The sequence below is a fragment of the Bos indicus x Bos taurus genome, chromosome 13 (assembly GCF_003369695.1).
Source record: "Bos indicus x Bos taurus breed Angus x Brahman F1 hybrid chromosome 13, Bos_hybrid_MaternalHap_v2.0, whole genome shotgun sequence".
Lineage (NCBI taxonomy): Eukaryota > Metazoa > Chordata > Mammalia > Artiodactyla > Bovidae > Bos > Bos indicus x Bos taurus.
In genome coordinates this window covers 71749565-71776898 of record NC_040088.1, presented here as the reverse complement: position 1 = coordinate 71776898, position 27334 = coordinate 71749565, and the positions used below count along the sequence as shown (strand labels likewise).

The 27334-nt window shown below is 44.6% G+C and overlaps 1 protein-coding gene and 1 non-coding gene across 3 annotated transcripts in view; both read right to left on the bottom strand.

Moving 5' to 3' along the window:
* CAMK1D (calcium/calmodulin dependent protein kinase ID) overlaps nt 1-27334 on the bottom strand; it is a 393969-nt gene that overhangs the window by 307773 nt on the left and 58862 nt on the right. The window lies entirely within an intron of this gene.
* On the bottom strand, nt 6733-6861 carry LOC113903758. The gene has a single exon (XR_003514297.1). It is a non-coding gene; the product is annotated as a U6atac minor spliceosomal RNA (small nuclear RNA).

The following is a 27334-nucleotide window of genomic DNA, read 5'->3' as shown; positions in this document are numbered from 1 at the left end:
ACCACCCAGAGATGCCTGAGAGCTTCTCTCCACTCTGGAGAGTACTGGGGGAAGGCTGAAAAGCACTTCTGCTGGTGAAGGAAAAGAACACTTTATTGAACATCCATCTGCCAAGGCCTGTGCTACATGTTGACACACCATCATCCTGGTTAATTTCTTACTTAGAAATTCAACGATCCTGAGAAAAAGGACAAACAGCCAGGTACTTTTTATTACTGTTTTGAGATACATTTTAACCCAGAACCCAGCTCAGCATTTTATATCACATCCTCTGAGTCTCAGATGAGAAAAAAGCACCAGCAACTTGGTAGTGAAAACACACCAGTGGCAACCACAGATGTGAGAAAATTGGTTGATAAAGATACAGAAGTGCTGGTGGGGAATGAATTCTCCTTGTTTACTTAAAAAGGTCAACTTCTGAATATAAGCAAATGATCAAATTTACTAAAAAACACTCATAAGCACCAATACGTGACACATTTATATATGTGTGTGTGTGTGTGCATGCATGCATACATGCATGCTCAGTCACTCAATTGTGTCCAACTTTTTGCAACCCCATTGATTGCAGCCTGTCAGGCTCTTCTGTCCATGGGATTGTCCCAGCAAGAAAATTGGAGTGGGTTGCCATTTCTTTCTTCAGGGGATCTTCCTGACCCAGGGATCAAACTCACAACTTCTACATCTCCTGCATTGGCAAGTAGATTCTATACCACTGTGCTCCACCCGGGAAGCCTATATACCAACTCTTAAGAGTTTATTTTCATTCCCTAACTCTATGAGTCAGGAAATAAGTTTGGTCCCAAGACAAACTGCAGCCACAGTTTGCTCAACAGAATTTTGCCAAGAGATGCACCTTCTCTAGAATCATGCTCCTTTTTTCTTCCCAGCCCTTCAGAATGGTCCTATCCATGCTGCTGTTAAGTGCTTCCCTCTGCATTATCTCAGCAACATGAGAAGACCCCCTTATCTTAACCGGTTATAAATACATAAAAGCTCCCTGGATCAAATCAGCCCAGTGAGCCTGTTTCATCTGTCCTTTGATGTCTCTCCTTTCTCGTTATACATATGACAAAGAAATCTTAGTGAGTGCCAATAAAATACACAAATGTCAACTTTATTCTGTTGTCTTTGATACTATTACACTTTATACCCATCCTTCCAGGTTGCCTTGAGATGTTCACAAATATGGCCAAAAGCTTATCAGTAGTTTTAAAAACTCTTAACTGGCCAGAAATACAAACTGTCCCTTCAGGAAAACATGTCCACAAAAGAATCATTTATTTTTCATGAAATTAACAGAGGTGGGGCTTGGCCAAAACACTAAGACCACTGTGAACACACATTCATCTTCTTTCACTGACTCACAAAAAAGCTAAGGATCTTGATTTGTGCACAAGATGTAAGAAATGTTGGACAGGAATATTCAGGGGAAATGGACACCAGAACACAGCATCTACTGTGTACACAGGAGATGGAGGGGGTCCCAGGAGAAGCAGGCTTCAGTTTCTGTGACAAGCAACAAACTTCTGCCTCCAAAGATATGTTGGTAAAACAATATAGTCTCCTCTCAGCACCACTAATCTGCTATTAGGAGTATATATCAACTACAACTGTAGAGGAAGAAGGCCTAAAACTAGTTGTGAAAGATTCCTAAGCTGGTGCACTGCTTTGGTGGTATGCTTACTTTATTTTTTTTAATTAATTTATTTATTTTACAATATTGTATTGGTTTTGCCATACCTAGACTTGAATCCACCATGAGTGTACATGTGTTCCCCATCCTGAAACCCCCTCCCACCTTCCTCCCCATCCCATCCCTCTGAGTCATCCCATTGCACCAGCCCCGAGCACCCTGTATCGTGCCTCAAACCTGGACTGGCGATTTGTTTCACATATGATATTTTACATGTTTCAATGCCATTCTCCCATATCATCCCACCCTCGCTCTCTCCCACAGAGTCCAAAAGACTGTTCTGTACATCTGTGTCTCTTTTGCTGTCTCGCATAAAGGGTTATCATTACCTTCTTTCTAAATTCCATATATATGTGTTAGTATACTGTATTGGTGTTTTTCTTTCTGGCTTACTTCACTCTGTATAATAAGCTCCAGTTTCACCCCCCTCATTAGAACTGATTTAAATGTACTCTTTTTAACGGCTGAGTAACATTCCATTGTGTATATGTACCCCAGCTTTCTTATCCATTCATCTGCTGATGGACATCTAGGTTGCTTCCATGTCCTGGCTATTATAAACAGTACTGCAGTATTAGGGTGTCTCTTTCAATTCTGGTTTCCTCGGTGTGTATGCCCAGCAGCGGGATTGCTGGGTCATATGGCAGTTTTATTTCCAGTTTTTTAAGGAATCTCCACACTGTTCTCCATAGTGGCTGTACTGGTTTGCATTCTCACCAACAGTGTAAGAGGGTTCTCTTTTCTCCACACCCTTTCCAGCATTTATTGCTTGTAGACTTTTGGATAGTAGCCATTCTGACTGGTGTGAATGGTACCTCATTGTGGTTTTGACTTGGATTTCTCTGATAATGAGTGATTTTGAGCATCTTTTCATGTGTTTGTTAGCCATCTGTATGTCTTCTTTGGAGAAATGTCTGTTTAGTTATTTGGTCCACTTTTTCATTGGGTCTTTTATTTTTCTGGAATTGAGCCACAGGAGTTGCTTGTACATTTTTGACATTAATTCTTTGTTTGTTGCTTCATTTGCTATTATTTTCTCCCATTCTGAAGGCTGTCTTTTCACCTTGCTTATAGTTTTCTTTGTTGTACAGAAGCTTTTAATTTTAATTAAGTCCCATTTATTTTTGCTTTTATTTCCAATATTCTGGGACATGGGTCATAGAGGATCCTGCTGTGGTTTATGTCAGAGAGAGTTTTGTCTATGTTTTCCTCTAGGAGTTTAATAGTTTCTGGTCTTACACTTAGATCTTTAATCCATTTTGAGTTTATTTTTGTGTATGGTGTTAGAAAGTGTTCTAGATTCATTCTTTTACAAGTGGTTGACCAGTTTTCCCAGCACCACTTGTTAAAGAGATTGTCTTTTCTCCATTGTATATTCTTGCCTCCTTTGTCAAAGATAAGGTGTCCATAGGTGTGTGGATTTATCTCTGGGCTTTCTATTTTGTTCCATTGACCTATATTTCTGTCTTTGTGCCAGTACCATACTGACTTGATGACTATGGCTTTGTAGTAGAGACTGAAGTCAGGCAGGTTGATTCCTCCAGTTCCATTCTTCTTTCTCAAGATCGCTTTGGTTATTTGAGGTTTTTTATATTTCCATACAAATTGTGAAATTATTTGTTCTATTTCTCTGAAAAATACCATTGGTAGCTTGATAGGGATTGCATTGAATCTATAAATTGCTCTGGTAGCACACTCATTTTCACTATATTGATTCTTCCGATCCATGAACATGGTATATTTCTCCATCTATTTGTGTCCTCTTTGATTTCTTTCACCAGTGTTTTATAGTTTTCTATATATAGGTCTTTTGTTTCTTAAGGCAGATATATTCCTAAGTATTTTATTCTTTTTGTTGCAATGGTGAATGGAATTGTTAAAAACATCTCTCGTTATCCCAAAGAGCAAAAGGCATTAGAGAAACAGCCCACCTTGGTTGAAATTCCCCATCACCCAAATGTCTCACCTTTGCATCTGTGTCTCTCTTATTTCCTCTTTGAATTCAGTAGAGTTATAGACATAGAAAACAAACCTATTGTTGCCAAGGGGAAAGTTGATGGGGGAGGAATAAACTGGGAGATTGGGGTTGATATATATACACTATGGTGGGCTACAGGTCATGGGCTCACAAAGAGTTGGACACAACAGAGCAACTAACACTTTCACTTTCACATACATAAAACTGGTATATTAAGGACCTACTGTATAGCACAAGGAACTCTACTCAATACTCTGTAATGACCTATATGGGAAAAGAATCTAAAAAAGAGTGAATATATGTATATGTGGGGCTTCCCAGGTGGGGTTAGTGGTAAAGAAGCTGCCTGCTAATGCAGGAGATGTAAAAGACCTGGGTTTGATCCCTGGGTTGCAAAGATTCCCTGGAGGAGGGCACAGCAACCCACTCCAGTATTCTTGCCTGGAGAATCCCATAGACAGAGAAGCCAAGTAGGCTACAGTCTATAGGGTCACAAAGAGTCAGACATGAATGAAGTGACTGAGCACTCACGCACACATATGTATAACTGATCTACTTTGCTGTATACCTGAAACTAACACAACACTGTAAATCAGCTATACCCCCAATAAAAATTTAAAAATAAAAATAATTTTGTAAAAATGAATTCAGAAATAAAACACAACTCAGCGAGCACCGAGTGTGTATCCTCATGGTTCCTACATTCCTCGCGTTGTCCCTAAGCACAGCTGCTTGATGCACATCAATCACAGTTTACAAGGCTGTGGCCTCACTGTCAGTGATGGAGAGTGTGGACACTCCCGCCATCACGGGACCAGCTTTAGCGACCTCCCCAGCCAGGTCCAGTGATGCCGGCGAACGTTCTGTAAGGCAGGTGGCAGAGTGGAAGGCCTCGTGCAGTCACAGCCTCTCCTCTTCTTTATCTACCAGGAAGCAAAGATCACGTCCTCCTGAATTCACCCGGAGATGGATTCCAAGAGAACAGATCTGACAAAGTTCTGAAGCATCCAACCTCAAAGATGGCCCAAATCTCTTCATCAATAAAGCAGAGGGAGTTACAATAGCAAGCTTCCATCCTCACCTTGCTGTGCATTTCCCAGGATGGCTGTGGATCCTGGAACCTCTGGGCATTTCATTAACTATTCCACAGAATGGACTTTATCATGATTAATAAAGATCTTATTATTCTGCATTTTTCAAACCTTAAAACAAATTCTGATTGCAGGTGCTTCTGTACTTCACTCACAAGCCTAGGATTGTTTGTGAACATGCTGGCTCCAGATACATCTATATTTTGGACTTCGGTTGCCAGGAAAATTTCAGACTCCCAAGTCTGGCAGCCAGTCTGTGTCGTTACTCCTTTGTATCTGAGCAAGACTCAAGTCATAGAACTGGAGATGCAAGAAACACTCTGACCATCAGATGTTTCCTATGCCTTTGATCTCTGTTCCTCATGTTTCACCAAAGTTGACTTGAACCCAAAGAAACAGAGAAAAATCTCTTTCAAAAAGTCATTTCATCATAGAAACTTTAAAAAATAACCATATTAATCTTTCATCTGATTCAGAAACTATGAAAGAGAAATCTGCCAATAAAGAGACCAGAATAAGAAAAAAAACAAAAACAAATAGAATAAACACAGGAAGTAAATGTTCCACACGTCTGTATTATCCAGTGTGGAACTATCTGCATGGAAATTTCAGACAATGAATATAGAATGTGAAGGGTACATGGTGTGTTGTGTGTGCTTAGACTTTCTATAGTTAGTATGTTACAGTAAAGGGACAATTTATATTTAACCATTTTATGGATGGAAAAAACAAATAACAGACTTGTCATAGAAATATCTTGCCTAATAACCTATGGTTATACTCACAAATCATATAGATAATTATCCCCACTACAGCCCCACTGTTGTGAAAACAAACCATGATGGTCAAATCCACTTTTTATTTATTCCAATAAATTCAGGTCTCCTGCCAACACAGCAGTAAACTGGGGTACAGTGACTGCTCTGATGTCTTTATGTCTCTGTTTGAAACTTCAGTGATATTGATCTTACAGTAAAATGAAATCTTGACTGCTATAGCAAAAGATCAGAATTGAGAACTGACCCTACTTTATTATCCCATGTGCAAGAATACTGTTCATGAAGGCACCATGAAGACGGATGAAGATCAGCAATGACCCTCCCTTCTGACCTCAGCATGGGCTCCTTTTACTTCCTCCCCTGGACCCCAGCAGCAGGAGGCTTCTCTCCCTCACTCATCAGCTGCTTGTCTGTCTCTTCTTTTGAAAATGCAGGCTTTGTAGAAGCTTGGACCTTAAGGTGCCTGCTGACACCTAAAATAGTGCCTGACATGGCAGATTGGCTGATTGGCTCAATAAGCACTGAATGCACTGACTTAGCTTCTGAGAAATGAAACAGAGTGGGTAGCCTCACCTTCTCACAACGCATTCAACCAGCTTTACCTTCTGTCACCTACTCATGGTCCGGTTCCATGTCAAAGGGCATGCTGGGACAGATGCACTTTCGCTGGTTTGTTTTTCTGCATCCTTCAAAATGTCAATGTAATATTAAAAAAAATACATACAGGAGCCTGATCACTCTGCTCTGCTCTGCCTGCTCCAGGAACACATATGTATGTTTCCTGTTTATCCATCCAGTGTTTCTTTATGCAGATATTAGCAAATTCACCTACAAATCTTCATATCCCAGTCTTTCTTACATAAAAGTACCATACTCTCTACACTGTCCTCCACCTTGCTTTCTGCACTTGGCAATGGACCTGGATGTCATTCCACATCAGAACACGGACCTTCCTCACTCTCTTTTAACAACTGCACTGTACACATACACCACGCTTCAACCACTTCCTTATGACTGATGACACTGGGTGGCTTCTGATGTTTTGGCGTTATACACAGTTTCAGTGATAACCTTATACAGATGTCATTTCATTACCTGGGCAGGTGTTATGTATAGGGAAGATTCCCAGGACAGGACTGCACATCTGTAATGCTGGTTCATACCACCAGACCCCTTCTGTCAGCTTGTTAAAAATAGTGTTAGCTGGCTATAAAGAGGTGTGATGCCTTAAACATATGGATATGGCATCCATCACTAGAATTTTTCCCATTCTTGTTAAAGGGAATGCTAACCTAATTCTTCAGTTTCATTAAACACAGACACTATTAAAATGTAAATCAATGCAATATCCCCTGATGATGGCCAGTGGTAGTTTTCCTATTCTACTTCCATCCATCACGTCTCTAGGCTAACAGGTTTTCCTGCTAGCAACCTATTAGAGGCTCTCTAAAGGCTAGCAACAGGCTCTCTAAAAAAGCCTTGAAAGCCTAGTTAATACAGGAGGAATTAAATTTTTATAAGAGTATTCAGCAGTTCTAAATCAGCAGCAAATATTTTTTTCCTCACAATACCCAAAATGACATGGAAAGAAAAACACAAATGAATATTTAAAGCCTTTATTCATTCCAATGCAGGGGACCCCCCCCCCCAAACAAGTTTATATTCTCAGAGTTTTTAGTAATTCATGACTCTTTTTCACAGTGAGAATCTAAAATTAGAAAATGATGCCTATTTGCAGAATTAATGAAAAGGTCTTTTTCCCACTCCTTTTAGAGAAGGCATGAGGAAACAACATAGTTTCACATGAGAATCTTGGCTTTCAGGAAATTGGCCCTCCAGCTTAGGTTATTTATCATAGTCAAGGAGCACAAAAGCAAAGATTTGCTTTTGTACCAGCGCAGTTTGCTAAATACAAGTATACCAGACTAAATTCATTTCTTTGTTTGATACACAGTTGACCCTTGAACAATGTGGTGGCTGGGGTACCAGCCCTCCTGAAGTCAATAATCCAAGTATAATTTAGAGTGGTCCTTCCATACCCACAGTTCTGCATCCCAAGGATCAACTAACCACATGTGATATAGTACTATAGTATTTCCTACTGAAAAACAACTGCATATAAGTGGAGCCACACAGTTCAAATCCATGTTGTTCAAGGGCCAACTGTACTACTGTAAGATGCCTTCAATATATTTTAAAACCATTTGGCATGGACAGAATGATATCCTCCCCATGCTCTTGAATGTAAACTTCAATCCTAGAAACAGTCTGTTAACCTTAATCAATAACTCATATTCCATCCACCAAAGACACACAAGAGCATCTTTAGCTGCTGCATTCATACTGGCCCCAAACTATAAACAAATATCTACCAAGTGTATAATGGATATCTAAATTTCATACAATGGAGTCTACAACTACTACACAACAACAGGAAAAAATGAACAATTTACATATGCAACAACATAAATGAATCCCACAAAATCTAAGTATTACTCCATTTATATGGAATTTAGATCAGGCAAAACTAATTTATGGTGACAGAGGTCAGAACAGTGATTACCTCTGGGCAGGGGGATGTTGTTCCAACTGGAGAAAGGGGACCCGGGAGACTTCAGTGATGGAAATGTTCTACCTCTTGATCTAGGTGGTCATTACATGGGTAAAAGTGTTTGAGATTTGTGAAATCTGTGCATGAGTGTATGTGTGCTCAGTCATACCAGACTTTTTGTGACCCCGTGGACTGTAGCCCGACAGGCTCCTCTGTCCATGGAATTTTCCAGGCAAGAATACCAGAATGGGTTGCCATTTCCTCCTCCAGGGATCTTTCTGACCCATGGATCTAATGCACATCTCCTGCACTGGCAGGCAGATTCTTTACCACTGTGCCACCTGGAAACATCAACTATACTTCAAATTTAAAAACACACAGAAAAACACCACAATATCAAAAAGACTCTCAAAGACTTCAGCTAGCTCTAAATGGCATTGGAAACATTTATGGAGCATATAAAATGCAAGGTTAAACCCCAAACTGGGTTTAAAATGAGTTGACTGCCTCTTTCTCTCTGGTAAGTGTACAATTTATCTAACCAGTAACAATGCTGTTTGTCCAACCTACAGCTTGACCTACAGGTCAAGGCAAGGGTGAGGCAATACCAACCTGTCTCAACTGATCCCATGAACTAAGTCATTTCCAAATTTTCATCTCATCCTGCTATAGAGTCACAGTCTCTAAACTTTGAATCTGCCTGCTCCAAGAACAAGAGCTAAATGAGCAAAATCAGAGCAGCTCCCTTAATGTATTAAACATAAAGCAACATGCCTTAGGGATCATTCAGTTAGTCCTGCTTTCTCCTTCCTCCAAGGAAGCAACTATAGCAATATAAAGTCAATTCATTGTATGACCTGACTTCACGGGGGGAGACTGAACAGGAACTGGTATTAGAGGATATTAAAAAAGCATTAATTGTATTATTTGTGATCATATCATTTTGGTTATATGAGGAAATTTCCTTCCATCTTTCCTTCTCTCCTACCTCCTTCCTCCCTTTCCTCCTATGGGAGTAACACGTAATCCATACTAAGAATTGTTAGGGTTAGAATGTCAAGATATCTATTTTTTAAATGGACATATAACATTGCATAAGTTTATGAAAGTGAAAGTGGAGAGTGAAAAAGTTGGCTTAAAGTTCAACATTCAGAAAATGAAGATCATGCCATCCAGTCCTACCACTTCATGGGAAATAGATGGGGAAACAGTGTCAGACTTTATTTTTCTGGGCTCCAAAATCACTACAGATGGTGACTGCAGCCATGAAATTAAAAGATGCTTACTCCTTGGAAGGAAAGTTATGACCAACCTAGATAGCATATTCAAAAGCAGAAACATTACTTTGCCAACAAAGGTCCATCTAGTCAAAGCTATGGTTTTTCCTGTGGTCATGTATGGATGTGAGAGTTGGACTGTGAAGAAGGCTGAGCACCGAAGAATTGATGCTTTTGAACTGTGGTGTTGGAGAAGACTCTTGAGGGTCCCTTGGACTACAAGGAGATCCAACCAGTCCATTCTGAAGGAGATCAGCCCTGGGATTTCTTTGGAAGGAATGATACTAAAGCTGAAACTCCAGTACTTTGGCCACCTCATGCGAAGAGTTGACTCATTGGAAAAGACCCTGATGCTGGGAGGGGTTGGGGGCAGGAGGAGAAGGGGACGACAGAGGATGAGATGGCTGGATGGCAAAACAGACAGAGGATGAGATGGCTGGATGGCAAAACTGACTCGATGGTCGTGAGTCTGGGTGAACTCTGGGAGTTGGTGATGGACAGGGAGGCCTGGCGTGCTGCGATTCATAGGGTCGCAAAGAGTCGGACACAACTGAGCGACTGATCTGATCTGATCTGATGGTGTACATCATGCCGCTCTGATATACTTACATACCGCACTGTGATTACCACTACAGTGTTAGCTAACACCTCCACTGCCTCACATAATTACCACTTCTTTCTCGTGGCAAGAACATTTACCATCCAGTCTCTTAGCAACTTTCAAGTATATATTAATAACAGAGTATGTTAACTATAGTCACCATGCTATGCATTAGGTCCTTGGAAATTATTCATCTTTGAACTGCAAGTCTGCACCCTTTGATCAACATCTCCCCAATTTCCCCATCCCTCACCCCATCCCTGATAACTGCTGTCCTACTCTCTGCTTCTACAAGTTCAGCTTTTTTTAAGTTCCACATGTAAATGATGATATCATACAGCATTGGTCTTTCTTTGTCTGATTTATTTCACTTAGCATAACACCCTCTAGGTCCATTCATGTTGTTACAAATGACAGGATTTCCTTTCCTTTTTTCGCATGACTGAATAATATTCCATTATATCTATACTATATCTTCTTTATCCATTTGTACATTGGTGGATGCTTAGCTTGTTTCCATGTCTTGGTTATTATCAATAATGCTGCAATAATATATCTTCATTTTACTTTAAAGTATCTTAGCATTTTTTGCAAATGGAGTGAGTTATGGGATTTCCCTGGTGGTTCAGTGGTTAAGCCTCCATGCTCTAATTCAGGAGGCACAGGTTCGATCCTTGTTGAAGTACTAAGATCCCACATGCCCCAAGAAGTGGCCAAAGAAACAAATAAGATAAACAAATGAAGTGAGTTAAATAAGCAAATGAAAGAATGAACAGCTGTCCTGACCCAAGGTGGTTAGTGGAGGACCTGGGTAACAGCCATGCATCCCTCCTCTAATGGTTTACAAAGGATCCTTTACATTCCTTCGTATTCCCAACACCAGAGCAGCTACTTAAGGTGACCACAGAATCCCAGAAGGTCATTTAAGCTCTGCTCACTCAGCTTTGGGGGGGCTCTGTGCACTACAAATTAGTGTGGCAAACTGGGCTTTGATGAAACAAATAAGTTGATAGACTGGCCTTCTTCTCAGTTCCAAATGATCAAGTAATGGCCAACAGTCATTGAACACTGCACTAAGTAGACATCTGTCCCAAGTTTCTATGACCATATCAATGTACCAAGAAACTAGAATCTCTCATCACGTAATAACACGACCTAACAGAATTAGACAGCATATTAAAGAGCAGAGACACTACTTTGCCAAAAAAGGTCTGTCTAGTCAAGGCTATGGTTTTCCCAGTGGTCATGTATGGATGTGAGAGTTGGACCATAAAGAAAGCTGAGAGCCAAAGAATTGATGCTTTTGAACTGTGGTGTTGGAGAAGACTCTTGAGGGTCCCTTGGACTGCAAGGAGATCCAACCAGTCCATTATAAAGGAGATCAGTCCTGAGTGTTCATTGGAAGGACTGATGTTGTAGCTGAAACTCCAATACTTTGCCCACCTGATGCGAAGAGCTGACTCATTTGCAAAGACCCTGATGCTGGGAAAGATTGAAGGCAGGAGGAGAAGGGGACGACAAAGGATGAGATGGTTGGATGGCACCACTGACTCAATGGACATGAGTTTGGGTAAACTCTGGGAGCTGGTGATGGACAAGGAAGCCTGGCGTGCTGCAGTCCATGGGGTCTCAAAGAGTCAGACATGACTGAGCAACTGAACTGAACTGAACTGAACAGAATTAGTGTATATTCATACAGTAAGAGCCATGAACTGCTTACTATATAGCAGAGACTATTTTAAGTGTTTGACAAGAATGATCTCAGTTAATCAATGCAACATCCAAAAAGATCACTGTCTCCATTATACAGATGAAGGGACTGGAGCACAGAGAGGTTAAGAAACCTGCCATGACTACAGAGCCCAAAGGGACAGCACCACTGTTGAGAACGACTCTGACACACCCCATTTCCACATAGTCACACTGGATGTTTTTCACTGGGAGAAAAAGTCCAGGGGTACTACTCACTGCTGTCCTTAAAAATAGTACAAAAGAATGAAAACAAAAGGTAAAAGAGAAAAACAGAATCCAGCCCACAGGCCAAAACACAATGTCCGACATCAGAAAAACCTTTCACTTTGTTTTCCTCATGAAAAATCCAAACCACTTGAGTGCTGCCTAACCCTCTTCTCCAACCAAATCTGGAAAGAGTCAGGAGCTCTGCGATTTCCCCTCTACAGAACTATCCAGAGGCTCCAAGTGGACAGCAGAGGCTGAGGCCACTGGACACCAGAGGCCAAGGCTGCCCAGGAGCCTCTCATCCAGATGTGATGGGCAGCTGCCACCAGTTCCTACAAGGGCACCATGCAAGTTTCACAGAAAACGTTTCACACACACACACAGGAAATAAAGGAAGATGCCACTGACCGTCCAATGCCTTCCTCTAACCCTTCCACTCCTGACAATGGCTTTGAACACTTGTATGCCTGTGGCGGATTCATTTCGATATATGGCAGAACCAATACAATATTGTAAAGTGAAACTGGAGCCTATTACACAGAGTGAAGTAAGCCAGAAAGAAAAACACCAATACAGTATACTAACGCATATATATGGAATTTAGAAAGATGGTAACAATAACCCTGTGTACGAGACAGCAAAAGAGACACTGATGTATAGAACAGTCTTATGGACTCTGTGGGAGAGGGAGAGGGTGGGAAGATTTGGGAGAATGGCATTGAAACATGTAAAATATCATGTATGAAACGAGTTGCCAGTCCAGGTTCAATGCACAATACTGGATGCTTGGGGCTAGTGCACTGGGACGACCCAGAGGGATGGTATGGGGAGGGAGGAGGGAGGAGGGCTCAGGATGGGGAACACATGTATACCTGTGGCGGATTCATTTTGATATTTGGCAAAGCTAATACAATTATGTAAAGTTTAAAAATAAAATAAAATTTTAAAAAATAAATTAAATTAAAAAATGAAAAAAAATGAAATTACTTCATTAAAGAGTGTCTTCAAAGCTAAAATGAGATATAACACTTTAAAAATCAGATTGAAACAACCTATCCTAGAAAAGGTGAGGTGTCTTAGGCTGAACTGGGGACACTGGCTGTTGGAATGGTCCCACTCCAGAGCTCTTTCCCTCCATTAATCCAACAGGAGTAAGTTAAGGGTGTATCGTGTAATCTTGGAAGAAGTCACAGAATTCTCAAAGGACATCAAAGTCAAACCACAGCACATGGAGCATCTGAAAGGCAGAGGGAAGGTTAGACTAAAAACCAGCTCAACGAGAACCAAGAGTTCTAACTCCAAAGGGCTCAGTAATTAATTATTGGCACGGATGTTTCTGCAAAGGGCCTTGATCACAAAGAGAAAAAGAATTTTTATCTTGGCTACTTTCCCTACTTGAAAAACCTGAGTTTCCTCAAAAATTAGCAGGCTGAATGAAGAAGATAATTAAGGCGAACAGGCCATATTTTCCTATCTGCCATGGAAATGAATGAACACTGGTATCGACAAATAACAAGAGACTCTTCACATGGAACCACTTCCTTTCACTAGCCGGGAACTTTTCGTTCCTTCTCCAAATTTATTATTGTTAAAATTAGTATTTGACATTCACCAAATGCCAACAGCAGGCCTCTATCTGCTATTATGACTACATCATTTGTTCCCCCCTGAATTGACTTTCAAAACATTGTTAACTTCAGCCCAGAAAACTAGAATCAGGCACAAAGATAAGGAAGGCAATTCAAAGTTATACTAACAATAAAAATAAATTAGCAATACAATTTTCAGCCGTTGTCAAGGCATGCCTTATGGTTTTTACATTAAAAAGACTGGGAACTCTTTTCTTTTTCTTTCTTTCTTTCTTTCTTTTTATGACTTCAAACAATGCAAATGCGATTGTTATAATGGCTTAAGGCAAGTCAGGAAAAGAACTTGGGGCGATCTCCTGTCTAAAAACATGTGTTGACATTACTAGGCAATGAAACTTTGCAAACTTAAAGGCAAGTTCCTCTATTCTGCCTCCTTTCTTACCCATATTTTGGTGCTAAGCATCTCACAGATGGGAAAGGCAAGGCCAACATGGAAGCCAGTAAGGTAACCAGAGACAGGAGGCCGATGCCCATACTTCAGCCACAATAAAAACAGCAGAACCAAAGCTACTTCAAACTAAACTGTAGCCATGCAGTTCCAAGGTGGTTTCATTTCAGAACTCTCATATTAACTCAACTAGCATATTCTCTTCCTCAAAGTCTCAGAGACCAGGGAAATGGCGATGTCCATGGTCCTTCTCATGCCCGACTGTATGAGCACAGTCATGGTTCATGTCTCCAGGAAGGCAATTACACTATTATATTGGAACCACTAAATTCTATGCTTGTCTGTCCCTTTTCCTCCAAGACAGAGCCCTCAAAACACCAGACACCATTTATCCATCTGTCTGTCTGACAGCAACACCTGGCTCAGACTGGACGTCCATCATCTCCATTCCATAAATACTGAATAGATCGTTATAAACACAGAATACCCAAGAAGACTTTCTGTTCATAAATATCCTTCCTGCTCCAGCCAAAATTTCACTGTTAAAGGTTAATTCCTTTGGCTGTGTCTTCCAGTCTTTAACAAAGCAGATCTCTCTGAAGGGTGTCACTGTTTTCTCATCTGCTGTGAGAAACTGTATAAAAGGAGTAAAAGGAAATGACTCAAAACCAAAGGGAAAGATTAAAGAGGAAAAAAAACAGTGAGGAAGAAGAGGAAAGAGTAGAGGAAATGAGAAAAAGATAAGGTGGGAAGGAGGCAGAGCAACGCCCGCCTTCTTCAATTCTGCCTGGAATCCAGCATCACTGCCTCGTTTCCTGGAGGAACTGAAGGTGTTCCCGGGTGTACTCACTCCTACCGTGCTTCCCCCTACAAATGAAATGGACGAAGCAGGTTTTCACTGTCCCCAAAATGCTCAACGGTAGTTGCCAGTTTCCTTTTGATCCTTTTTTCCTTTTTAGAAAAGAAAGCAAAACAAAAACAGAGAAGAGCACTCCGCACACCACCTTTCACCACCTCAAAAAGCAACATCCTTAGACTTCTGACCTGAAGGTGAAACATCAAGGTTCACAAACTGTTTGTCGCTCAGTCGTGTCCAACTCTTTGCAGCCCCATGAACTACAGCCCACCGGGCTCCTCCGTCCATGGGATTTCCCAGGCAAGAATACTGGAGTGGGTTACCATTTCCTTCTCCAGGGGATCTTCCCGACCCAGGGATCAAACCTGCATCTCCCACACTGCAGGCAGCTCAAGGTTCAGAGTGACAACTAAAAATAGTGACCAGGAAAGGAAGGGCTTTGCAGATCCAACTGAAATAAAACATTAAGAGAATGAAGTTGTGCTTCTATATGATATTTAAGAGAAATCAAAATTTTAAGAAAAAAACACTAGGAAAGATCACTTGAATAACTCCTTGAGCATATGGTTTAAATTTTATTGCGTTTTCAGTCCATTCTAACTCATTAATAAGACTCAGAGAATTATAACTGCTGCATTTTTATGCCATCAAAGAGATTCTCTTCTAGACCTTTAAATGAAGTAGCAAATATCCATTCTTTTCACCTTTCTGTGCATGAAAATTCTATTTATAATATATACATATGTATATGTATACATATATATATATCCAAAAGGACTAAAATACAACAAGAGTGGCAGGGAAAAAAAACAAGCAACAGATCTACTCTTTCATAATTACTACCTATTTTAAAAGAGACTTTCATCAGGAGTTACAAGGGATAAACAAACTCCAGGCCCAGGGAGCCTCATCTCTGTCTTTCATCAGATTTAAAGAGAAGTTTCTGCTATAAAGTAAGACACGTCAGGTCACTAAATTTTTCCCCATCTTGTTTGGACAAACGAAATCTCCTCAGCCTGCCTGGTATCCAAGACATAGCAGGAAAAATGAAGGAAGTGCTGGCTCCTCTCAGGACTTGGGGACCAGCAAGTTCAAGTGCAAACCACTCGGGAATGCAGCTCCACAGCTTGTTCATGCAGCAGATGTTGACACAGACGATGCTAAAGGAAGGAGAGAGGATGAACAGTTAAAAGGGAGAATCCACAGTTGTCACCACAGCTGAGCCCTCACATGCAGGCTAACAATACAATGCACATTCCGGGTGCATCAATTTCATCTCCGTGGCACACGGAACGGTGATAAGGCTTCCTGTAAATAAAAAGGGATGTGCATCCACAAAATAATTTTGAAAACATGTGGCTCTTCCTGTCTGGCCTCCAGTAAATAAATGCACTCATAGACAAGCACTTTCAATAAATATGAAACCACAACAAACAACCGTTCTGGTCTCTGAGACACACGTAGTCTTTTTACCCACAGAAAGCACCTGTCATATAACTTCAAAAAATGAGCTGCGGAAAAGAAAAATAATTTTAGCCTGTGGGATACAGAACAATAGTCCTCAGACAGTGAGGCACTGGGGCTGGGAATACAAGCTCCTGAGAAACGCAGACAAGAATGTCTGACCTCTGTCCTACCCAGACGATGGTCTCCTACCCATGAGAGGTGCGTGGCTTGGTTTTAATAACTGGAAGGGGAAGATGAGAAAGACTCCTGCACCAGAAGGCTGAGGTCTTGGGAAGATTCCATGGAAAACTCAAATCTAATACAAGTATTATGTCTTTCTAAAAGACAAAAATGGAAGTAACATAGTGCTGTTTGAGGATGTTGCTTATACTTAGTGTCCAAAGGCAAGTCTCTTCATTTTTTTGTTCTCTAACTGAAGTCAAAACTGCTAACTATGTAGTAGAATGGGGCAAAGCAAAAAGGAAAAGAAGACATCCTCTATGCTACAGAGAATAAATCCATCACGTCTCTACCTCGATGCCTCAAACTTCAGAAGTTGTGGCAAGAATTTTAAATCTTAAGGTTAATGATCCGTAGCATGACTCCAAAAATGCAGACCCAGTGCCCCTAGTAAGTGATCTGCAGTAGTAAGCAAATATGATTACAACCATGGCATCCGGTCCCATCACTTTATGGCAAATAGATGGGGAAACAATGGAAACGGTGACAGACTTTATTTGCTTGGGCTCCAAAATCACTACAGCTGGTTACTGCAGCCATGAAATTAAAAGACACTTGCTCCTTGGAAGAAAAGCTATGACCAACCTAGATAGCATATTAAAAAGCAGAGACGTTACTTTGCTGACAAAGGTCCGCCTGGTCAAAGCTATGGTTTTTCAAGTAGTCATGTATGGATGTGAGAGTTGGGCCATAAAGAAGACTGAGTGCTGAAGAATTGATGCTTTTGAACTGTGATGGAGGAAAAGACTCTTGAGAGTCCCTTGGACTGCAAAGAGATCAAACCAGTCAATCCTAAAGGAAATCAGTCCTGAATATTCCTTGAAAGGACTGATGCTAAAGCTGAAGCTCCAATATTTTGGCCACCCGATGCGAAGAACTGACTCATTAGGAAAGACCCTGATGCTGGGAAAGATTGAAGGCAAGAGAAGAAAGGGACGACAGAGGATGAGATGGTTTGATGGCATCACTGACTCAATGGTGTTTGAGCAAGCTCTGGGAGTTAGTGAAGGACAGAGAAGCCTGGCGTGCTGTAGTCCACGGGGTCACAAAGAGTTGGACATGATCGAGCGATTGAACTGATTGATGATTACAATATTTAACTCCTGGACCAGTGAAATTAATACAAAGAGCATCTCAGCAAATAGGAAAGTGGCCACAAAGCAAAGACTTTGCCCAGAGAGCTCTACTGTTGGAAAAGCCTGGACTGAACATGCCATTTAAGAAAAGAAGTGAATTAACGTCCTGGGGAGTTAAGCCTTTTCATGCTTCTAATTGAGAGAGGACAAGAGCCATACAGGTAATTCCATCAGGGCAGAGGACCAACAAGACCATTACCTGATGTGAAGCAAAGGACGAGGGGTGGAGGAAGAGGCCAAGAGCTGTTCAGAACGAGGATTCTTCTCCAAGGCAGGGCTGAGATCGGGAGCCAAACTGAAAAGGATGAGGACCAATGGAGCCTTAAAGCCTGGCCTAACAGACAGTGAGTCGTCCCTGTGACACTGAGATTCTAAACACAACCATTCACCAGGTGAGGCCTGACTCAGAACACCCAGCAGAGACACAGAGCAGAGATGCGGCAAGGAGCAGGGCCTCAAACGTGTATTTGTTCTGCAGGCTGTTGGTCGGGGCTCTCGAGACAAATGGAACCAGGAGGGGATACAGAGAGATATCTGGGGAGACATGTTACAGGAACTGGCTCACACAGTTATGGAAACTGAGAAGTCCCACCATCTGTTGTGTGCGAGCCAGGGAACCCCAAAAGCCAGAGGTGAGATATCTTCTGAGTTCAAAGGCCCAAGAAGCACGGAAGCCAATGGGTTAAGTACCAGAGTCTGAAGGCCCGAGAACCAGGAGCTCCGATGTCCAAGGGCAGAGGAAGATGGACATCCAGCTCAAGAAGAGAGTGAATCTGCCCTTCCTCCATCTTTTTGTTCTTCTAGGCCCTGAGGACTGGACGAGCCGTCCCCACACACACGTTAGGGAAGGCCCTCTGCTTTATGCACTGCACTAATTCAAATGCTAATCTTCTCCTGAAACACCCTCACACACACCCAGAAATAATGTTCAACCAGCTACCTGGGCAACCCCTTAGTCCAGCCAAAATCTATTACTGCAACAATGCTCTGAATCCATGGCTTTGCTTTTCTTTCTTTTTTTTGTGATTTTTATTAGTCAATATACACCAAGTGGTTCCTGGAGAACCACGTGTAAGGCATTTTGGGGAGACAATAAAATAAGATCCTGTTGCCCTTCAAACCAGGTGAACCCTGAACAAGCGTTCCAAAATTCCACGTGTTGGAACTAACAGAGTCTGCTTCCCTTGGCCCAATTTCATCCTTCTTTTGTTGACTGAATCATCAAGGAAAATTGGAAGGCGGGGGGCAGAATGGTAAGAAAACCTAGACCATTTTGTTAGAAAAAGCAAATATAAAAAATATCAAACCCTTCAATCTGAGAAAGGAGCAAAAACAACAACAACAATAAACAATCATGTTGCAACCTGGAAGAGGAAATGAGGGCGGAAAGAATATCGATCGTTGGCAATTAAGTCCTGTGGTCTGCAGAAGAGCACTCTGTAGGGATGAGAACAAGCAGCGAATCTCCAGGAAAGGGCCAGGCATCCAAGGATCTGAGGCTAGGAAAGGTACTCAGCTGGGAGACCAGGGGATCTCCACGTCGCTCTTGTCTCTAAGAGAAGACCAGCATAAAGAGGGTAATTCTGAGGTGTGTTGAGACGAAATCCGAACCAGCAGCAGGTGTGCAGTATGTGGCCTTCTCCTGGTGACATGACATCATCTGTGCCCCACTCACCACTTCCCCAATGCCCAGGATCCATTTGAGTGCAGTCAGTGGTTCTGTTATCCAGTGAGAGCTGGTGAGTGGTTTTGCAGTATCTGCATTTACTTTAATTGGCTGGGTCTTACACAAGACTCTCCCCAAGGGTCTCCCCTTGCTGTGTAGGCTCTCCCATCACTGATGCATCTCCATCTTGGGGGCAGATGGCTGGAATCTGGGCTTCAAAGGGTGCCAAGTGTGACCCCAATGAGAGCAGAGAACGGGTGACAAGGAAACCATGAGGTTGGACAATGGGGAGTCTTCAGGGAGCAAGCAACCCCAACAATTCCAGTGGCCTAGGTAAGTGCTGACACTTACCTATGGTACCTACGGCACCTAACACCATCCATCCATCCAACTATCCATCCATCCATCCATCCATCCATCCATTCCCACTTTGGAGGGAAAGTAAAAGACTTCAAACCTGGCCCCAGCCTCCTGGGTTGGACCTGCCAGAGACACATGAACACAGACAGAGCAGACAAATGAGCCCCGGAATCACCCACAGCGTTGCCTGCAAGCGCATGTGGGCGGATGGAAAGGCTTTGGAGACACAGCTTCACACGGGTGAGAAGCTCTCTGGGGCTGTCTTCCCTCCTCCAGGGGCAAGTTCCAGTCCACCTCCTCTCTCACTAACAACTCCGTCTCTCTCCCTGTCACCAAAGGTGAAGAACTGCTCCCAGTCTCTGGAAGAAGAATTACGCCAGCCCTGATGCACCTGCAGACCTGGAAACCATCCATCCTCAGATTCACCCCAAACTCTTCCTCACACAGAAGTCAGACCCAGAGGATCCCCACAGCCGGCCGGCCCTGCGTGAGGAGATGCGCTGAGCCTTCTCGGCTGTCTTTCCCCAGGTTGACCTGACGCTCCAGACCCCAACTTGCAGCTAAAAAGAAAGTCCCAGTTGGAGGTCCGTAGGCTTTCAGGAAAAGAACAGTCAAGAGCTGCAAGAGGCTGCAGAGAGCGTCTCCACATCCTCACTGAAAGCGAGGAAGTTGTAAATCTTAGAATGTAATAAACAAAGCACGGATAATAGCCATCACTCCTGGCTTCCCTAGGCAAGCCCTTCAGGAAAGCTGAGAATTGCATGAAAAGTCAGACGTGGTCACACAGGCACGATGAAATGCCTGCCCCACCCCCAGATGGCGAGAGACACACATTCCACCCCCCAACCCCCTGGTTGCCCCTCACCAGCCACGCAGGCACTCTGAAGAGTCACATAGGCTCTTCTTATTAGTGCATGTTTTAAGCAAATCATTCCCTAGGGAGATGGGTACCATTTATCACTTCTTGCGGTGTGCGATTAACCGGTTCCCTTGGGGGTGTCTGAAGATTGATCCCACACCCCACTCAATACCTGAGTCTGAGACAGGCCTGGGACCCGGGGCCCTTTGCTGCAAAGCCTGCACCTGGACACATCTCTCCTCGAGCTACAAAATGTAAAGAAACTGTATAGGACTAAAAAGAACTGCCTGCATGGAGCTGGGGCAACTTCTGGGCCCAAAAGATACAAAGAGACCATAGCCCCAGCTGCCATTTCTGAGGAGGCTGGAGTCAAAGCAGGGTACTGCACATGCCCCCTGCACACAGCACCCGGGGTAGTGGTGGGGAGTCAAAATGCCTAAGCCACCCTCCAACCCGACCCCTGGACACATTCCTGAAAAGTGTTAGTTAACTCAGTCATGTCTGGCTCTGGGACTCCATGGACTGTAGCCTGCCGGCTCCTCTGTTCATGGAATTTTCCAGGCAAGAATACTGGAGTGGGTAGCCATTCCCTTCTCCAGGGGATCTTCCAGACCCAGGGTCTCCTGCACAGCAGGCAGATTCTTTACCAGCTGAGCCACCAGGGAAGCCCAGGACACAATCCTACCCTCATGCCATATAAGGATCGAGAGCGACTCCCTGGCCCCAGAAGCGAGTGAGCAAGGGAACCTGCTGTTTGTTCTCACCACCCTCCTGCTGTAGCAGGGGTCCCAAAAAAGCCTTGCCTGAATTCCTCGTGTGGCCTCTAGTCAGACTGAATCGAGAATTCAATCCAAAGAATTGATGCTTTCAAACTGTGGTGCTGAAGAAGACTCTTGAGAGTCCCTTGGACTGCAAGGAGATCAAACCAGTCCATCCTGAGGGAAATCAACCCTGAATACTCATTGGAAGGACTGATGCTGAAGCTGAAGCTCCAATACTATGGCCACCTCACGCGAAAAACCAACTCATTGGAAAAGACCCTGATGCTGAGAAAGACGGAAGGTAAACAGAGAACGGGGTGGCAGAGGATAAGATGGTTAGACAGCATCACCGACTTAATGGTCATGAATTTGAGTGAACTCCAGGAGACAATGAAAGACGGAGGAGCCTGGCATGCTGCAGTCCAGGAGTCTCAAAGGGTTGAACACGACTTAGTAACTGAACAGCAGCAGCAAAGGAGGCCAAGAAGTCTGATTGGTAACAGGTCCTCACGTCTCATCCTAGAGACTGAAGGATCCCAGCCTCGGATTCATCCAGACCCGACTGCAAGCCCGGCTCCCTCCCACTCAGTAAGGAACCAGTTAAGAGCTGACCCCAGTGTCCACTTCTGCCCTCAAACACCAGGGAAGATAGCACAGTTGTGAAAAACAGCTCAGGGGCTCCAAGCGGCACATTGGCGAGGTGATGCAAGTTTGATTAACTTCCCACCAAACTCCCTTTAACGTTTTGGTTTATTGTTTCCATTTGTTCTTCCTCTCTCTACAACCGTCATAAGACACTGAGAACAAGGTGGAAGAAGATACATTTCGGAAAATAAGAAAATGAGGCCAGGCTCCCGATTTGTTATGCAAAAGCCCATAAAAGCATTTAAAAATATGAATCATGCTGAGACACAAAAGCTCCAACGTGGCAAAGCTCCACAGGGAAACTCGAGAGAAATCCAACACTCGAGACACGTGGGTTCGGGCTCCAGCTCTGCCCCTGGGGAAGCGTGTGGTCGTTACTGTCCAGGCAGCTCTTGAGCTAACATTTATTCATTTGCTAAATCGGCAACGTCCTGCCTCATTCCCAGACTAAGGCGTGTGGCCCACAGTGGGAAGGTCGCGTAATTAATTCAAACAACTTGGGGTGAAAGCTAATTTGATTCAGGGGAAGGTCTAGATATTCTGAAGCAATCTGATCTCTTTCATGCTCATCAGAAGCAAAACCTTGGTGCTGCAGGGCGCTGCCCCCCATCACACTGACATCAGCCCACTTGCCAGAGGAGCCAACTGTCCCCACGACACTTGGCTCTCTTATAGTGTTGATGGCTGCCCTTGGGTTCAAATGTATCACGTCACTTTGTCCACCAATCCCTCTTTTTATGGCAAGTACCAAGGTCAACATCAGTTTAATCCCCTCCAAATGCTCACAAATTCCAAAAGAGCCGGATCTGAAGTGATAAGGGGTTTTGACGATTATCCTGGATGCCGACTTGTGTCCGAGAGAGAAGGGCAAGAGAGAGAAGGGATGTGTGCGTGTCCATAACTGTGGCTGGCGATTCAAATGAGCCAAGAAGTCAGAGGTTGCAAAGAATAAGAGGAGAAGGCAAGTAAGACAGAACATGAGAGACAGAACAGAAGGAGCAGGTGACCCACGATCACCTAAGGGACCCCCACACTGGGCGTGCTAAGGAATTGCTCTAAGAGCTGTCTGCCCTTAGCCCAGGGGGCACAGGGGGCACCAAGCCAGTAACTTAAATCCAACGAATGCAAACAGTCGTGCATGCACAGCCCAGGGACTTGCCAGGAGCAAAAGCTCAGGAAACTTGCAGCTGCAGACACTGTGCTCTGCTCTCGTCCTCCAAAGGCCTCTGTGTGTACACCTTCCTCAGACCTGACCTTGGTGCCAACGGTCTGCCAGCCCCTATGCTAAGCGCCAGCACACCAGGATGGATGTGTTGAGTCTCAGGTGTCAGGAGAGAGACAGCAGGGCTGGGAAGGGCCACTGTGACACTAAGTGGCCAGGAAAGAATGCTCGGAGGAGGCAACATTTAAACTGCATGAGGAATAGCCAGGAGAGAATGTGGGGGCGAGGAGAAGGAGGAGGCAGAAAAGAAGAGGAGCTGGTCCAAGCCCTGAGCTGGGGAAGCTCTTGGGTGCCAGAAGCCAGTGGCTGCAGGCGCTGGTGAGGGAGGCATGAGTTTAAGAATGAGAGGGGAGATGGGGAAGGGGGCAGAGGCCCCACATCTGAAGCCCTGGGCCAAGCTAAGGATGCAGGGGTGTTCTCTGCATGCAGCAGGAAACAGATGGAAGCTTTGAAACAGGACATGCCTAGACTGACTGCCGTACCCCCAGGGTTGCCGGGAAGCTCACATGGAGGAGGCAACAGTGAAGAAGGACAAAACGAAAGGGGGACAGACTGGAGAGCCACCGCCTCTGCCCAGGAGAGAGAGTGCCTGGGACTTGGGTGATGCGAACTGAGATGGGGAAGGACAGACAGCTCTGATGGCTGACACAGGGCAGAATTCTGAAACCGGAATAAGAAACCTCAGTGAGAAGAAACAGTAAGGTCTGAGTCTTTAGCAAGTGTTGGCTTGTGGTGACCTCAAAACACTCAGACCAATTCCCAAATCCGGAGCCCAGGCGACAGGGCTCTCGGGAGCCAGTGGGGATGTTCAATGGGCCAGACAAAGGCTGATGCATTCCTGCCACGAAAGGATGAGCTCCGTAAAGCAAGGAGCATACTGCTGGCCCCGTGACAGCTCTCAGGGAGGGGAACACAGGAAACCCAGTGAAGAAAGGGGGACAGAAAGCCTGTCTCCCAGGTTGCCAGGCCAGGACAGCCCAGGCTGGCTCTCTCCCCGCTTCCACCTCTGCCCTCCGCCCACCTGCATCCTGCTCCGCCCCACAGGACACCTCACTAGGCAGCATTGCGATGTGCGTGCATGCTCAATCACTTCCGTGCTGTCTGACTCTGCAACCCCACGAGACGGGAGCCCTCCAGGCTCCTCTGTCCGTGGGATCTTGCAGGCAAACTCCTGGAAGGGGCTGCCATACCCTCCTCCAGGGGATCTTCCCGACCCAGGGATCGAACCTGCAGTGCAGACAGATTCTTTATCGCTGAGCCACAGGGGAAGAAGCCCTGGCACTGTAACAGGGAAGAACAAATCTGATTCAATATTGGATCTGGTTTTTTTCTTTGTTTTTTTATTTTGACCTTTGTATTCTATTGCTTTTCCTTCAAGTTAAGAATGTCATCTAGAGCCTGACACAGTCAGGATAGCCTATTCTCAAGCCTATGACCTTTAAGAGTATAACACTTTTCCATTCCTATAGAGAGAAAAAGTCGCAGAAACAGAATAATATCTGTTTCGATGGAGGCTTAAAGGAACATTGTGATCTGACCAACGTGGACAAAAGATTCCAGTCTCAAGAAGTTTGCAACCACCAATCAGATCCCTCCCTCACCTTGCCTTTTAAAATGCTTTGCTGAAAGCCTTTGAGGAGTACAGGATTTCAGGGGGCATGAGCCACCTGTCTCCTTGCACAGCCCTGCAATAAACCTTTCCACTCCAAACTCGGACGTTTTGGTATTGTTTGGCTTCACTGTGCATTGGACCCACGAAAGTGCATTTGGTAGCAGCCACATACAGGCTCCCATGTGTGACCATCTGAAGAGCAGAGGGCAGGAGAGCGAGCTCAGGGTAACATGCCCCCAGGGTACCAGCAGTGGCCTTGTCCCCACAACCATGGCTCCTTCTGGTACCCTTGGCGCCCTTCTTCAGGGCTCCTCCCTTTGTCCCTTTGCCAGGGAAGGGGGTGGGGGGACTAGACTTTGGGTACCCAAATCTGTTGCTGATTTTTTCACCTCCCGCTTCGGTCGTGAGCCCTTACTGGAAGCATCTAGAGTGGGTTCCCATCTGAAACAGTAGGGATGTTCAGGTGCCCAGGTGCCTGGAAACCCTCTAAACCAGAAACACAGCCGCCCGTCCAGCAGAGGGACGTGCCTTCCTGGTGCTCGGTTGACTCCACATCTGGTCCATTCCCAAGCGCAAAGATGTCTCAGTAAAGAGGAATCACTGCCATGCTCAAAATAACAGCTTCTCACACAGGGTGCGCTAGAAAGGAAATTGTACCATAATAACAGGATCAGCTAAAGTTGGCTAAAGTTAAAGAGCTGACACATACCTGGCTCCGGTACAATCACCTCGAGCCTGAATTCTTTAATAGCAGGAGAATTTTCTAGTTATTATTCCCAGTTCTGCCACCAACACATTCAAAAATATAATTCTTAATGCAGGATTTTACAGTCTTCTTGTCATCATACACAAATCAGGACAACTGATACGTGACAAGGTCTTATTTGTGAGGAATCCTACTTTAATCCTGCCCCTGTATTCACTCGTTTGACATATCTTTATCAGTATTTGTTGCCACTGGAAGGCACTAGGCCAACCTCAGAGAGAATGACCAAGATGCAGTCCTTTACCCTAAAGGAGATGAGATTCTAGTTTTAAGGAATGAGATCAAGAAAACACGCAATTAAATGCAAGGCAACAAGTGGAGCTCAGAGCTCAAGTCAGGAGCAGGGGGCATCTCCAGGAGTAGAAGCGTCTTATTAAGTGTGGAGGAAGGAACAGGGAAGGTTTCTGGACAGACTGAAATCCAAGCAGAGGCTAAGAGATGGGCAGGAGACAGTCCGAGGGGGTCAGGCTGGATCCACATGTGAAAAGTGGAACAGATCCCATGACACAGCCCTAGGCACTCAGAGTACTGAAGCTGAATGTACCCAGAGGTATGCAGGTGAGGAGGCTCCAGGGGGCGAGTGTGACACCTCGTGAACGACCTGACCAACAGAGAAACTACGGTTTATCATCCCAACCGGGACACGCTGAGGAGGACGTGCATGTGGGGAGACACACCTGAGCTGGGACTGTCCAGCGACCAGACACGGGGTCGCTCTGCTTACACGACACCTGGCACTGCGCACGGACGAGCGCCTGCCTGATGGAGTCTGAGCGGGGGAGGAACATGAGCAGATCTGCGCTTCAGGGAAATCACTGTGGGCGCCTCGTGGACACTAAGCTGGAGAGAAGCTGGCCCAGACCATGAGAGTGGGGAAGCTGCTGCTGCTGCAGAAATTCAGGAAGGAGATGGGCTCGCCGCACAGGGATGGGGAGTGAGCAGTGGTCAGCGTTCACAGATGAAGACAAGACACTGACACTGAAATTTACCATGTGGGAGAGGGGTTAGAAATGGGGGCTGAGAGGAGAGACGCCGGTAAAGGAAGGAGCCCAGCTGTTGACGCCTGAGTGGGGCCAAGAGAGGAAAATGAGAGGCCTCCAGGAGACGAAGGACTTGGCGTGGGAGCAAGGGAGAGGGTGGGAGCAGGTTCACTCAGGACATGCTGGGCTTGATTTTTCAGGGACATCCAGGGAACTGATAGATATAGGGGCCAGGGCTTGGAAAGGAGCCCCAGGATGGAAATGGGAGCCTGGGACTTGCCAGCACTCGGGTGATGATCCAAGTGCCCCTGGAATGGGCAGCTGTGACCTTGAGAAAAGTCTCGATGGAAGGCTGGGGCGTACAGGCTGCAGTGAGTGGAGGAGTGAGGGGACAAAGAAACAAACTGGGCAAGTTCTGGAGGGTGTACTCCTTCAGGGGCTGGGGGACATCGAATAAGACAGAGGGGACTTGAAGCAGAAGCTACCGATGTACTCAAATAGAGGGCATGTCCCCACCTGGGTGCTAGCAATAGGTCTCCTTTCGTCCAGACACACACCAATCGGGATCTTCTTTATTTCAGTTCCACCAAAAAAAACCTAAAACAACTAAATTAGTCAGGATAAAACATCCATGGCTGTCTGAACAAACCTTAAGGGAAACGTTTCTTATGCTTAAATCTGAGACACTCAACTTGTCATTGCAAGCTGGCTTCAATCTGATAGGTGAGAGGGAGACAAAACTTCTGTCACTGATGCTTCCAGACAAACAGATGAGCTGGGTACCTGGTACTGTATTCCTCAGCATCTCACTCGGCA